Raw genomic sequence first — 13,939 nt, 5'->3', positions numbered from 1 at the left:
GGATAGAAGCCTACCCCCTAAAGAACAATACTGCCTTGTCTACTGCTAAAATCCCTTTGAAGGAATTTTTCCCGAGGTTTAGTTTGCCGCCAATTGTCTGGAGTGACAATGGGAGTGAATTTATAGGCCAAATTGTGCAGAAGGTGTGTGTGGGTCTTGGTATTAGGCAGAAATTCCATGCGGCAAACCACCCTCAGTCAGCAGGTCTGGTAGAGTGCTATAATGGCACTCTCAAGCTTAAACTGGCGAAGATTCAGGCCAGCACGGGTCTTGCTTGGCCTGACACATTACCCTTGGCACTTTTATCCACGAGAACTACTGTACATTCTTGTTTAGGACTCAGCCCATACGAGGTCGTTTTTGGGCGCCCTGCTAATGTCTGGGGAGTCCCTTGACCTAAAAAGTACTCTGACATCCTGTATCCAATGTTGATTGACTATTTACATGACCTCACCACTAAATTGCGTGTTCTTCACCGACAGGTTCAAAACGCTTTACCGAAGGCTTCGGCAGACCCAGGTCATTCCATCCAACCCGGAGACTGGGTCTGTCTAAAAAATTTCCAGAGGAAAAAGAATTTGGAACGTCGTTGGGGCCCGCCTGGGCAAGTTTTGTTAGCAACATGTACAGCAGTAAAGGTCGTTGGGAAGAAGAGTTGGGTCCATGGCGTGCACTGCAAGAGGGTACTTTTGCCTTTGCCTTTTGATCAGTGGGTTTGTAAGGGTATAAGTGACAGTGAAGGCGAAAGGGTCCCTCGATTTGTACCTTTCAGTAGTGCAAGCCTGAATCGAAAGAACTCTGAGAAAGAAGACGACGAAGTGTTGCAAGAAGCTGTACCACCACATCTGCTATTGAACACAGTAAATTCAGAGACTTTGTTTCGAGAACAGATTCGGTACAACTTAAGACCCAGATTAATGAAAGACAATTGAACTTTACATTTCTTTTCCACTATCCATCAAAGTTGCAGGGTCACGGTAGGAGTCTTAGACTGTGACCTGAGTAGTGACAGTAGGTCTGCAGGACTTGCAGTGTCATAGGACGGCTAATAATCACAACTAAGTGATCTAGGAAGATTGCCGTGAGCAACGCTTTAGAGAATGGATATTAAAGTGGAAAACAGTGATAAGAATGAGGAAATGAAAAGTAAATATAAAAAATTGTTGGTTAGTCCATGTGTCATAACCTTATGTATTTTAATATGTTCATGTATTTTATTGGCTTGTGTAAGTTGGGTTATTCACACCATGCAGCAAGCACATGTTGCAACTTCTGTTTCCTTGTCTTTTCATACTACTGTCTCCCCACATCAGTTTCATACACTCCCGGAACATGAGCAAATTAGGAGAACAGAATAATTTAACAACTCATTCATCCAGTTGTTACATCAGCATCAACTGGTAGTAAATACTACTGATTGTTGGGTTTGTGGGCTCATGCCCCATAATACAGAGCAAGGGATGCCATATTTAGTCCTTCCATTTTCTTTTGAAGGCTCCGCTTGGGCCTATTTGGCCATGTTCTCTAATGTATATCAGTATCAACTTTGATATCCTGCTGGTAGTCCATATGGTGGTGGAGTAGATTTTAGTCACAGTTCTTTGATAAAGGGAATAGTGGCCATGGCTAGAATTGATGAAATTAGTAAGATTCCCTTTGATGAGAAACAAGCATATGATGGCTGGAACGTGACTCGTTACGTTACTAGCCTTACAGATAAGGCTAGATGAAGGAGATCCCCACCAATTTGGACCGTACCTCATCAAGGTAATTTTTGTCTGCAGGTAAAAGGCCAAAATATTAAAAACCAACAGGAAAAGAGTGTTTGTTCTCATACGTACATTTATTCACCGCAGATTTCTTCACCATTATTGCCATCACAAGGCACATATTTTGTCTGCCACGACAGAGCCTACACGTGGCTTTCTACCTACTTTCAGGAACTTGTTATGTGGCTTTTCTTCTCCCTCAAACATATACTGCTCCTTCAGGTTATCATAGTAAAAGGTATGGCAGAGGGGTTATTGATCCTAAGGACACAGCAGGACAAGAAGGAGGTGACTTTATCAAAGGGTTGCTTCCTTTCGGGGGCCCAATGGCCAACAGCAGAGACATCAGACAGCTAGTTCGCATTGTTGAGGCTACCATAAATGTAACTTCTGAAAACTTGAGTAATCTGACAGCCGAGCTTCAGGCGGATCGCCTTATGACTTTGCAGAACCGGATGGTTCTAGACATTGTCCTTGCAGATCATGGAGGAGTCTGTAAATTAATCAGGTCTAGTTGTTGCATTTATATTCCTGATAATGCCCCTACGGTATACCAAGCCATCTCTAAATTGCATATAATTTCCGAGTCTATACACCAGGACACAGGATATTGGACTGTGATAGGATGGTTTTGGGGACTACTGTCCACTTGGGGATGGAAGATATTAACCTTCCTTGGAATGGTTTTGGCCATCATTTTCTCTTGTTGTCTTTGTTTACAGTGTGGCCCCTCCATCTGCAGTCATTGTGCCACCATTTGTGTCCCAAGGCCTGTGTCACAGAAAACAGAGAACATTAAAATGATGTTGCAGCAACAGCTCGATAACCTCATGGCCATTGGCATAGACTCAGATTAACTTGAGTTCTTTGTGTTTTGCCTGAGTAATGGCAAAAGGAGGGTCTGAAGTTCTTTGGTTTCCGACTTCGTCCCGTATTTAGCCGCCATTTTGTGTCCCGTCGCCATTTTGTGTTGCCCTCACTCAGGCAGCACGGCGAACGGAGTGTTTTTGCTTTTTCCAGCTGCTATATGTCTCTTCTTTTAAAAAGTAACCCCCTGCCTTTGTTTACGAAACCGATGACAGGGTCTGGCCGAGTTCATTAATCCATGTCTGGGTTGATTGATCCCTGTCTCGACTGACTATTTGGCTTCTCCTATTCTTTCCTTACATTATCTTATCTGACTGGCTTTCGCTATTCTCTCCTTGTGTTCTCTTGTTACACAACTATCCTTTGAGGCACACAAATATGTCCTGCCACCTGCAAATTGGATTGTCGGTACTAGCACTGATCAATTTGTGGGGAGGGGTGACACACAGGGTTTGAAAGAGCGGAGTGTTTGAGACACTTGATAGTTTGTTTTCCAACTTTTTCTATTGGCTTGCTTTGTATATACTGGGAGTATACATTGTAAATATGTGTGCTATAAAAGATTGTGCACCACGGACTAGAGTGGCAGTCTCCTTAGAATATACGCTGTACTTCTGGGACAACTGGGCTTAGCTGCAGCTAATAAACCTGGTTTTCTACGCCCAACAGAGTGTCTCGTGTCTCTGTTCAACAAGGCAGGTGAACTCTGGGATTTAAGGCGTGTCCTGCGCCTCCAGGCCCATAAGGCCCGGTTCTCCAGCATCTTCCTGTACCTGCTCCCATGGATGCTGGGAAATGTAGTCTCCCCAACACACGTTTCCCAGTCATACCACCATACAAGGAAGAGAGAATATTGAGCCTGCGCCTACCCCGCTGCTGAACCCCGGACTCAGTCATGAAAATGATATAGTAATGCATGGGTGACTCTGTCCCCCCTATGCATCCCTGTGGTCTGCCACCTCCCTGGAGCACAAATACAATAATGAAAGGGATCTGTTGCTGATCCCTGGCCCCAGGGACCACCACCTCCCCTGGGCTTACTTAACAAACAATGGGGTCTGCACTGCTTCTCTCGTGGAGCCCTAAATGGCCCTATGGACAGCCCCCTCCCTGGGCCTGCACCAGCAATGTCTTGGGGGGCCCACCCCAGGACATTGCAGTTTGCTATGGCTTTATGAGAGCACCACTCCTGCCAAGCCATAACCAACAAGTGCTCTGCTTTCAACAAGCAAGAGCAGAAATGCTCTCACTTGCTAAAAGAATATGTGTCTGTTTCCCTACCTGCTGTAAAGTTAGCAGTGAAACAGACACATTGCTTTGGGATTCGGAGAGTTATATGTTAGCAGCTCCCTGGGTCGCAAAGCTATTTCGGCTCACTTTGAAATATATGTACACTTTCTTTTTAAACAGGCCAGGCCCCAGGGGATTAGGTTCCAGGGGCAAAAATTGGCCCGGGAGGGAGGCTGCACCCCCCTCTCTTTTTTAGGCCTTGGAAGGCCTTAGAAATTCACTGAAAAAATAAAGGTTACAAGGACACTATAGTTAGACTCAGATTTCACTCACAGAAATTCAGCAGTTATGGATGCCCGAGCTAACTATAACGTACGCCCCCAAAATGCACTGCTTATGACCTCACATATTTCATAACTCCTGAATGGTCGGGGACATCAGTGGTGACATGTGATATGACCTCATGGTTGGGCCTCGTCCTGGGAACATTCTGGAAATGTAGGGCGGCGCATGGCTCCCCCTCCTCAGGATATTTAAAACCCCCTGGATCACCACCTCCCTGGGGCAGTGATATAATTATATGTCAGGGAGCCTCGAGGCTCCTCTTCTAACCCCTGGGTCCACTACATCCCCGTAGCACAGAAGTACATAGAAAATATTGAAGGAGAGGCCCTACCACCTCCCTTACTGCCTCACTGCCCCGGGGACCGCCACCTCCCAAGGTGTAAATATGTGAAATGTAGGGGGCCATGCAGCCCCCACAGCCCCTGGAAAAAACACCTACCAAGGGCTATAATGATTGTTGGAAACTGAAGACAGTGTCGCTACTGACCTTTTGAGAAGGCCCAGCGGGGATGGTGGAAAACAGATATTTCCAGCTTCCCCTTTACACTGCCACACAGGGAGAAAAAGTAAGTATCTCACTGCCCCATGAGAAGTGTGTGGGGAAAAAGGGAATGAGAGAAAACAACAAACAACGCTGGATGGAGCAGGCGTCTCCCAGAACATCTACAGTAATGTTATGACATACCCTGTATGCAAGAGAGGAGAGAGAAAGGAGGGAACAATCATACACACAATCCTTTCCCCATGTAATGCACTCTAGCCTAATATCTAGCAAAACTCACATCATCTAGCATCCACCAGGGCAGGCAGCAGAAACACAGTGTCTAATTGCCTGCACTTGGCCACAGACAAATGAGAAACAGCAGCTCTGTGATGTTCTAAATTCATGTTATGTTATGTTATGTTATGTTAAATGAACTTTTTGAGCGCAACTAACACCATTAGGTTCCTTGGCGCTTTAACGGAGAGAGCAGGAAGAGAAACATGAAGTAGCAGCTAATTATAAGACTCAGTGAAGAGGAAAGTTTTAAGGGAGGATCTGAACTTGGGGTAAGGAGAGGACAACCTAAGAGGAAGGGGTAAGGAATTCCAAAAGGTCGGGGCTAGGAATGAAAACCTGAGGCCACCATGTTTCTTCCTCTTGAATCTAGGAACTGACAACAGGGCCATCTGGGATGACCGGAGAGTGCGGGAAGGAACATAAGGGTGGAGAAGGGAAGAGATGAAAAGGGGACTGCGACCTGCAAGGGATTTGGAAATAATGCAGCCAAGCTTAAATTTGCAGCGGGCAGATACCGGAAGCCAATGGAGACTTTTTAAAAGGGGACGGACATGTTGATCTCTGGGTTGATGATAAATCAGGCGGGCGGCCTGATTTTGGATCAACTGAAGTCTCCTAAGTTGATAGGCAGGAATGCCTACATATAATGCGTTGGCATAGTCAAGCCTAGACATGACTAGCGCAAGCAGGGCCAAAATTAGGGCCTCAGGTGTAAGTAGGCGAGAGATTTTACGTATTTTCCTGAGTTGGAAGTGGCTAGAGGATATTACTGCGCTTATTTGGGGCGTCATGGAAAGGTCACTGCTAATGACGACTCCCAAACTTTTGGCAGAATTAACAGGGCAGGGAGGGCTGCCAAGGCTAGCAGGCCAGAAAGAGGGGTGCCAGGGGTTGGAGGGTCCCCCGACAAGAACCAGCTCGGTCTTGTCGGGGTTGAGCTTCAGATGATTTGAGCTCATCCAATTGCTGATAAAGCAAAGAGTGTTTTGAAAAGTGGAAATAGATTTATCGGAGGAGTCGATGGTAAAAACTAATTGTATGTCATCCGCGTAGTTAAACGTGGTGACATTAAACCGACGAAGGGAGCAGATTAGCGGGGACAGGTACAAATTAAAAAGAAGGGGGGATAAGGAAGAGCCCTGTGGGACACCGCAGGTCAATTCGACCTGAGAGACGGAGAACTGGGACAGCCTGACTGCTTGATGGCGTTGGGTCAAGAAAGACCGAACCCAGTCCAGGGCGGTGCCCTGGATGCCAGCCTCCCCGACAAAGTCAATTGAAAAGGTCCTAACAGGATTCAAGATACAGCAGGCAAGAAACATCAAGCATAATGCGTAAATCACAAGAACAAATGAGCCCAGGCACAAGCAGACCCCCAAGCACGTATCTGACTGTTTTCAGAGGAGCTCTGTGTTCCTATACTGGGTGATGCACGTTGCGGCAGGCAACTCAAAAATAAACTGACTCCTGCGTCGCCTCAGGTTAAAGTGGAGAACATAAAAGAACAATGGCTCGGGTAGATCTTCTCTTCCCACTCAGTTCCAGGCACCAGACAACAGTCTGGCTCCTTCCTAGAAGCCACTGATGCAGAGAAGGAAAGGACTCCAAGAGAAAACGGAGTTAAAGTGAGTAAGTGAGCCGTAGGACAGCGCACAACAGAAACGGGAGTGAAGCGATCGTCTGCAGGAATTCCAGAGCCAGCAATCACCGGATGGCTGGTCGTGAACTTCCAAACAGGAACGACAAGCATGGAGCAGCGGAGCGTACAGGCTAAGTACTGCCTACTCGCAACAGCTGACTTCTGTTGCTTCTTCTTGTACCATCCCCATGGATACTGGGAAATGTAGTCTCCCCAACACGCGTTTCCCAGTCATACCAAAATACCATGAAGAGAGAATCTTGTGCCTGACAATGATATAGTAATGCAGGGACAGCCACCTCCCCAGGGCACAAATACAATAATGAAGGGGCTCCGTTGCTGAACCCCGGCCTCAGGGACCATCACCTCTGCTGGGCTTGCTTAACAAATGAAGGGGGCTGGACTGCCCCTCTCGTGGAGCCCTATATGGCCCTCAGGACAGCCACTCCCAAGGGCTGGCTCCAGCAATGTCCTGCAGTGCCCACCCCAGGACATTGCAGTTTGCTATGGCTTGATGTGAGCACCACTCCCGCCAACCCATAACGAACATGTGCTCTGCTTTCAGCAAGCAAGAGCATAAATGCTCTCACTTGCTAAAATCAGAGCATGTGTCTGTTTACCTGCCCGCTGTGAAGTGAGCAGTGAAACAGACACATTGCTTTGGGATCCGGGGAGCTGCATGTTAGCAGCTTCCTGGGTCGCAAACCATGTATGCAGGTAAATTGAGGAAGAGAAGGGGCATCATGACACACTCAAGGCTTCACCTACCTTGAGCCATGGCCTCAGCCCCACCCAGCAATCTTAATAACTAGCATTTTACAGAATGACACCCTTTACATTGCTCTCAGATCATGGCAAAAAAGGAATCTCATCCTTTAACCAGCAACAGCCGGTACTGGTAAGGGCGGTGGGGCTGGGTAAGGGGGGATTTCGACAGATGACAGATGACGACCAAGACAAATTAATTATTTATTTGATTTTCCTAGTCATCGTTCGTCAAAATTTGTCCTCACCCGGCCCCACCGCCCACTGCTCTTACCTGCACTGGCCGCAGCTGCCTTTAATTCTGTTCTCCTTGTGTTTTTAAACTCTAGCACTCCACACAACAGTTCAACAATTCTACAATGGTCTAACAACTGTCTGTTACAAGCTTGCACCTCCATATTCCATTTCATTAACCAAACCCACAGGAGGCCTGGCTGGCTGACACCAGAAACAGACTTTCTGAAATCAGACAGAAGGAGCCTTAAAAAACAACTATGGAAAACAAACTCCTCACTCCCGACGTTATAAGGCCAGTGCAAAGAAACGAAAAGAGAAAACACTACTTGCACACATCTCAAGAAAGGAACTTCAAAAATAATTATTGAGTACCAGGACAATGAATGGATGTCCTTAAAATCTTTGTCCTCCCAGAATCTATGAAACTCTCTGCCCGAGCACTTTAGTAAACAGTCAAAAGATTAATTGCAAAAGAAAGAAGAATGCAGTTCTTTAGCCTCCTCAGGTAAGTTTTAGCATTTCTCCAATCAAAATCGTGGAGGCAAATTACTCCACTCTTACTCTCTTACACCTAAAGTAATGCTGACTCTCTTTGAAATATATATACATTTTCTTTTTAAACAGGCCAGGCCCCAGGGGTTGGTTCCTAGGGGCAAATATTGGCCTGGGAGGGAGGCTGCACCACCCCCTCTCTTTTGTTTTATAAAAAAAGGGCTGACCCTGCTAGATGGGGCCTCTGGGCCCCAAAAAGATCCAAGGAAAAGGGGCCACACAGCCTCCTTCCTAAAATATATATATATATATATATATATATATATATATATATATATATATTCACTGAAAAAAACACAGGTTATAGACTATATATAGTTAGGAATTAGCATTTACAAAACCTTGAAAATTCACTGAAAAAACCATAGGTTATAGACCATATATAGTTAGGAATTAGCATTTACAAAACCTTATTTTACTCGCATAAAACCATTGAAATTCCATATATAGTTAGTTGCACTAACTATATATCGCGCACCCGCAATCCACTGCTGATGATGTCACACATTACATCATTCATGACATGGTCAGTGACATCACTGATGACATCACTGATGACATCTCAAATGACATCACTGATGACATCACTGATGACATCTCATTTGACATTACTGAACACATCACTGATGATATCATTCATGTGATAATACGATGAACCTCTTTAGACTCTAATATAACCTTAGATACAATCAGTGTAAACAGACACTCACAGACTGTCACACATCCATGGAGTTACTCACACACCTAGTCAGTCATGCAAAGAATCAATCACACCTCCATTTCCTCAACTATACAGTTATACAAACTTTACTTATTCAAACATATACTAACACATATTTACTCTCTTATACAATTTCTGATCTAAGTTCACAATGATCCATACAGCCACTCACACATTCACTGGCTCTTATGTTCAGTTATTTATATATGTCAACTCTCACATGGACTGTGTTTTACATATGTACTTACTTTGACATGTAGCACTGAGATATCCATTCACTCACCAATACACTCATGCACACAGTCAACCGCCCATACAGCTGTTTCCACATGCACTCTTGAACCCATACACCAAGTGAATCAACTGCTCACACATCTATGCACAGAGTCATACACCTCCCAGCCACCCACACACACACTCAGTCTCCCATACAAATACTTCGACAATCAATCAATAACCCATATAGTTACTGATATAGCTACTGATCAACACATGCAGCAGTTTACAGAACAACAGACATAATGATGCAGAAATTAAGACAGTTTAGTCACTAACCCATGCACTCAGTGAGACACATTTAATCACTCACTCATACAGTCAGTCACGCACCTACTAAATCCTTCATCCAGACACTTCTACATCCACTCATTCTTCAATATGTAAGACATATTTTAACTTTACAGAAACATACAGTCACTGGATGTTGTCATCAGTGATGTCATCAGTGATGTCATTTGAGATGTCATCAGTGATGTCATCAGTGATGTCACTGACCATGTCATGAATGATGTAATGTGTGACATCATCAGCAGTGGATTGCGGTTGCGCGATATATAGTTAGTGCAACTAACTATATATGGAATTTCAATGGTTTTATGCGAGTAAAATAAGGTTTTGTAAATGATAATTCCTAACTATATATGGTCTATAACCTATGGTTTTTTCAGTGAATTTTCAAGGTTTTGTAAATGCTAATTCCTAACTATATATAGTCTATAACCTGTGGTTTTTTCAGTGAATTTCATTGGTTTTTTAAAAGCTAATATCTGTAGCTGTAAAATATATTCTTTATTACGTGACGTATCACGTAGCCACGTGAGACGCCTCATGACGCGTCGCCTCTGCGGCGCAAACCAAACCCGTAACGTAAGCGCGCCGGAGCACGCTTACAGATATATATATTTTTTTTAACCTTAATTAGACAAAATCCACACATGCACATATCTTGAGGCCTTGCAAAGGCACATCAAACAAACAATCCCTACAATTTTGCCAAGTTTGCTGGAAATCTATTCCCTTAATTTTTTTTTTACTGTTTCTCTTGGTTTACCCCTTGTTACGCTTACCGGGACGCTACCCGGTACGCGAACCGGACGCTCCAAAAACACAAGATGGCGGACTCCCGTTACGCTGCCGGTTAGCTGCCCGGTTCGCGTACCGGGAAGCGCCTCTACCACGAAAAATCGCGAAAATTTTTTTTTTTATTTTTTGACCCGCGGGGCACTTTAATAGCCCCCTCATCAATCCTAGGTGGTCAGGAGGGGTCTACCTTACCCCCTTTCCTTCATTTACACTTTTTTTTCCACCTCTTGTCTCTCAATCCTACCGAGAGACAAGATGGCGGCCGCTCCGGACTGTTTACAATGTTGACAGCCAATCAGCTTCTCCTCAGACTCCCGTTACGCTGCCGGTTAGCTGCCCGGTTAGCTGCCCGGTTAGCTACCCGGTTAGCTGCCCGGTTCGCGTACCAAGACGCGTCTCTACGGCGAAAAAAATCGAAATTTATTTATTTATTTTTTTTGCCCCGCGTGGCTCTATAATATCCCCCTCATCAATCCTAGGGGGTCAGAAGGGGTCTACCTTGCCCCCTTTCCTACATTTCCCCCTTTGTTTTGGCCTCCTCTTGTCTCTCGATCCTACCGAGAGACAAGATGGCGGCCGCTCCGGACTGTTTAGAATGTTGACAGACACCGGAGAGCCAATCAGCTCCGCTTCGCAAAGTTCCGATACGCGAAAAGTACGCGAACCGGAACGCTGCCCGGAGCGCTGTTACAGATATATATCTTGTTTTAAACGTTAATTTCTCAAAATCCACTGGAGCACATATATTGAGACCTAGCAAAGGCACATCGGGCTAACAGTCCCTACAATTTTGCCAAGTTTCGTGCAAATCCATTCAGCCGTTCGGGCTAAAAGTGAGGCCAACCGCCCTATGGAAATTAACATGGGAAAAACGCGTTTTGGGACCCCCCTTTTTTCTCGGCCCCCCCTTGACGAACCCCCCCCAAATTTTCAGGAGCTGCTCAGAAACAAAATGTGCCATTTTCCTGAAAATTTCAGCCGATTCCGTCCACAAACGCCAAAGTTATTAGACATAGAATTTTCAAAAATCCCATAGGGAAAAAATCCTAACTATATATACCTACTGGCTATCGCCAGTAGGTAATATATATATATATATTCAGTGAAAAAACCATAGGTTTCACACCAGTTATAGTTAGGAATTAGCATTTAAAAAACCTATCAAATTCACTGAAAAAAACATATTCACACCAGTTATAGTTACCTGGAAATTTTACTGACATAAAACTATTGAAATTCCCACGTTATAGTTAGTTGGACTCACTATAACTTGCGCGTGTAATGCACTGCTGATGACATCACATATTACATCACTCATGACATGGTCAGTGACATCACTCATGACATCACTGATGACACCATCCAGTGAATGTGTGTCTTTCAGATAAATAAATATGTTTTATATATGTATGTTAAGGTCGATGGAAGATTATTTGTTTAAAATATTGTCTTAATGGATGTTTTTTTTTTTAAATGATTGGATAACTGCCTTATTAAGTGTATCTTAGTGAATACATATATTAGCGAGTAATGTTTAAATATTTAAATATATGTATCAGTGTTTCACTTTGTGTATAAGTGGCTGCATGGGTTGGTGAGTAGCTACATGTGTGTGTATATGGGTTATTAGATGTTTTTTTAGTATCTTTATAATTGTCTGTTTGATTTGGTGGGGGTGTTACTTAGCACAAAGATGCATCAATGACTGACTCACTGTTTGTATGTGTTTTGAAGACAGCATATGTGTAGGATTGTAAGGGTGAATGAGTGTGTATATGTATGTGCTAGTAAGTGAATGACTGTCTCACTAGTGTCTTTATCAGTAACTACATATGTTTTAATGTAGTATTTGTAAGTATTGGTGTATATAATTGAGTATATGTGAGAGTGAGAGATTGAAAGAGTTCTTGTTTTAATAAGTATGTGTTTCTATAAGTGATTGTTTAAGAGAGTAAGTATGTGTAAGTTTCCTTAGAAGTAAGGTGGTAGTGTATGTATAGCTGTATATGCAAATAAATGGATGTTCAATAGTTTATTTGCATGTGGGAGTATGTGTGTGAGCAACTTTTTGAAGACTGTCAGTGTGTTAACGGATGTATAGGTGTCTCACTACATATGATGAGATAGTATATGTATGAGTGACTATATAGAAGTGTTGGTGAGTGAGTGGATGTGTATATAAATGGTGGAATTACTGAATTGGTTGTTGTATCTGGTATAGGTATGTCCACTTTTTTTTAAATGTTATTTTTTATTTTTCAAAATGTGTTTTAAGGGTTACTTTACAGTGAAAGTAGGTCAGTCTCTCTGTCACAAGGATGGTGTCATCAGTGATGTCATGAGTGATGTCACTGACCATGTCATGAGTGATGTAATATGTGATGTCATCAGCAGTGCATTACACGCGCAAGTTATAGTGAGTCCAACTAACTATAACGTCGGAATTTCAATGGTTTTATGTCAGTAAAATTTCCAGGTAACTATAACTGGTGTGAATATGTTTTTTTCAGTGAATTTGATAGGTTTTTTAAATGCTAATTCCTAACTATAACTGGTGTGAAACCTATGGTTTTTTCAGTGAATTTCATAGGTTTTTTAAATGCTAATTCCTTTCTATATCGAGTTTCTAACCTTTTTTTTTTTTTTTACAATTTGCTGTTTTTTGTAAGTATTCTTTTTTTTTATATAATTTTTTTCTTTTGCGCTCTGGGTGCACGCTCCGGGAAGCTTTCAGGTAAGCTCTCCGGTAAGCTTTCTGGTAAGCTAACCGGTGAGCTCACCTGAAAGCGCACCCAGAGCGCTACTTTCGTTCGTGTAAAAAAAATATGAATGAAAAGTTAATAATAATGCAAAACATTTCGTACCATACAAATAAAATCAGTTTTTTTTATAAGGAAAATGATTATGCATTTCTGTAAAAGTTTGATGACCTCACTTCGGCGCGCAACGTAAGTGCCCTCGGAAGCGCCTACGTTCGCGCCGCGTAAACGCACCCAGAAGCGCCTACGTTCGCGCCACGTTTGCGCCCCGGAAGCGCCTACGTTCGCGCCGCGTAAACGCACCCGGAAGCGCTCTGGAGCGCGCAGCGTAAGCGCGTCGGGTCATGTGACCTTAAAATAACACTTTTCATTGGTTGCTAACAGTTTTTTTTACAAAGAATGAAATCCCCACCCATTTCCTTCACTTCTTCTTTCACTTTTGTGACTGAAAGACCTGCCTTTTTGCTCCAGGATATTTCTTGCTTTTACAATGGCTGCCAGACAATCCAGCAGTGAGGATGACCAAGAATTCATCAATGAAGAGCCTCCTCAACGTAAAGTTAAGGAACATTTCATTTGGAAATTTTTTGAAATCCCACCTGGACAAAAAAAGGTAAATGCTCCAAAAGTGCAGTGCAGGATCTGCAAAGAAGAGCTGTCAAGAGGTAACCCTTTGAAAAAGTACTCTTTTGGGAACTTCACAATGATCCGGCATGTGCAGAGGAAGCACCCCCAGAATTTTGCCCGAGAAAGTGTCAGGGCTCTGGCACAAGAGGTTCCCAGTGATGGGGCCTCTACATCCACCGGAGGAGCAACTTCTTCTGGGAGGGGGCAATCACAGGAGCAGGTGCCAAACATTCAACCTGCATTTAACCATGGTGTCCTCAGATGCAGATACTGCAATCAACTCCT

The sequence above is a fragment of the Lissotriton vulgaris genome, chromosome 8 (assembly GCF_964263255.1).
Source record: "Lissotriton vulgaris chromosome 8, aLisVul1.2, whole genome shotgun sequence".
NCBI classification, from domain to species: domain Eukaryota; kingdom Metazoa; phylum Chordata; class Amphibia; order Caudata; family Salamandridae; genus Lissotriton; species Lissotriton vulgaris.
The sequence above is the reverse complement of the archived record's forward strand: the minus strand, read 5'-3'. Positions refer to the sequence as shown.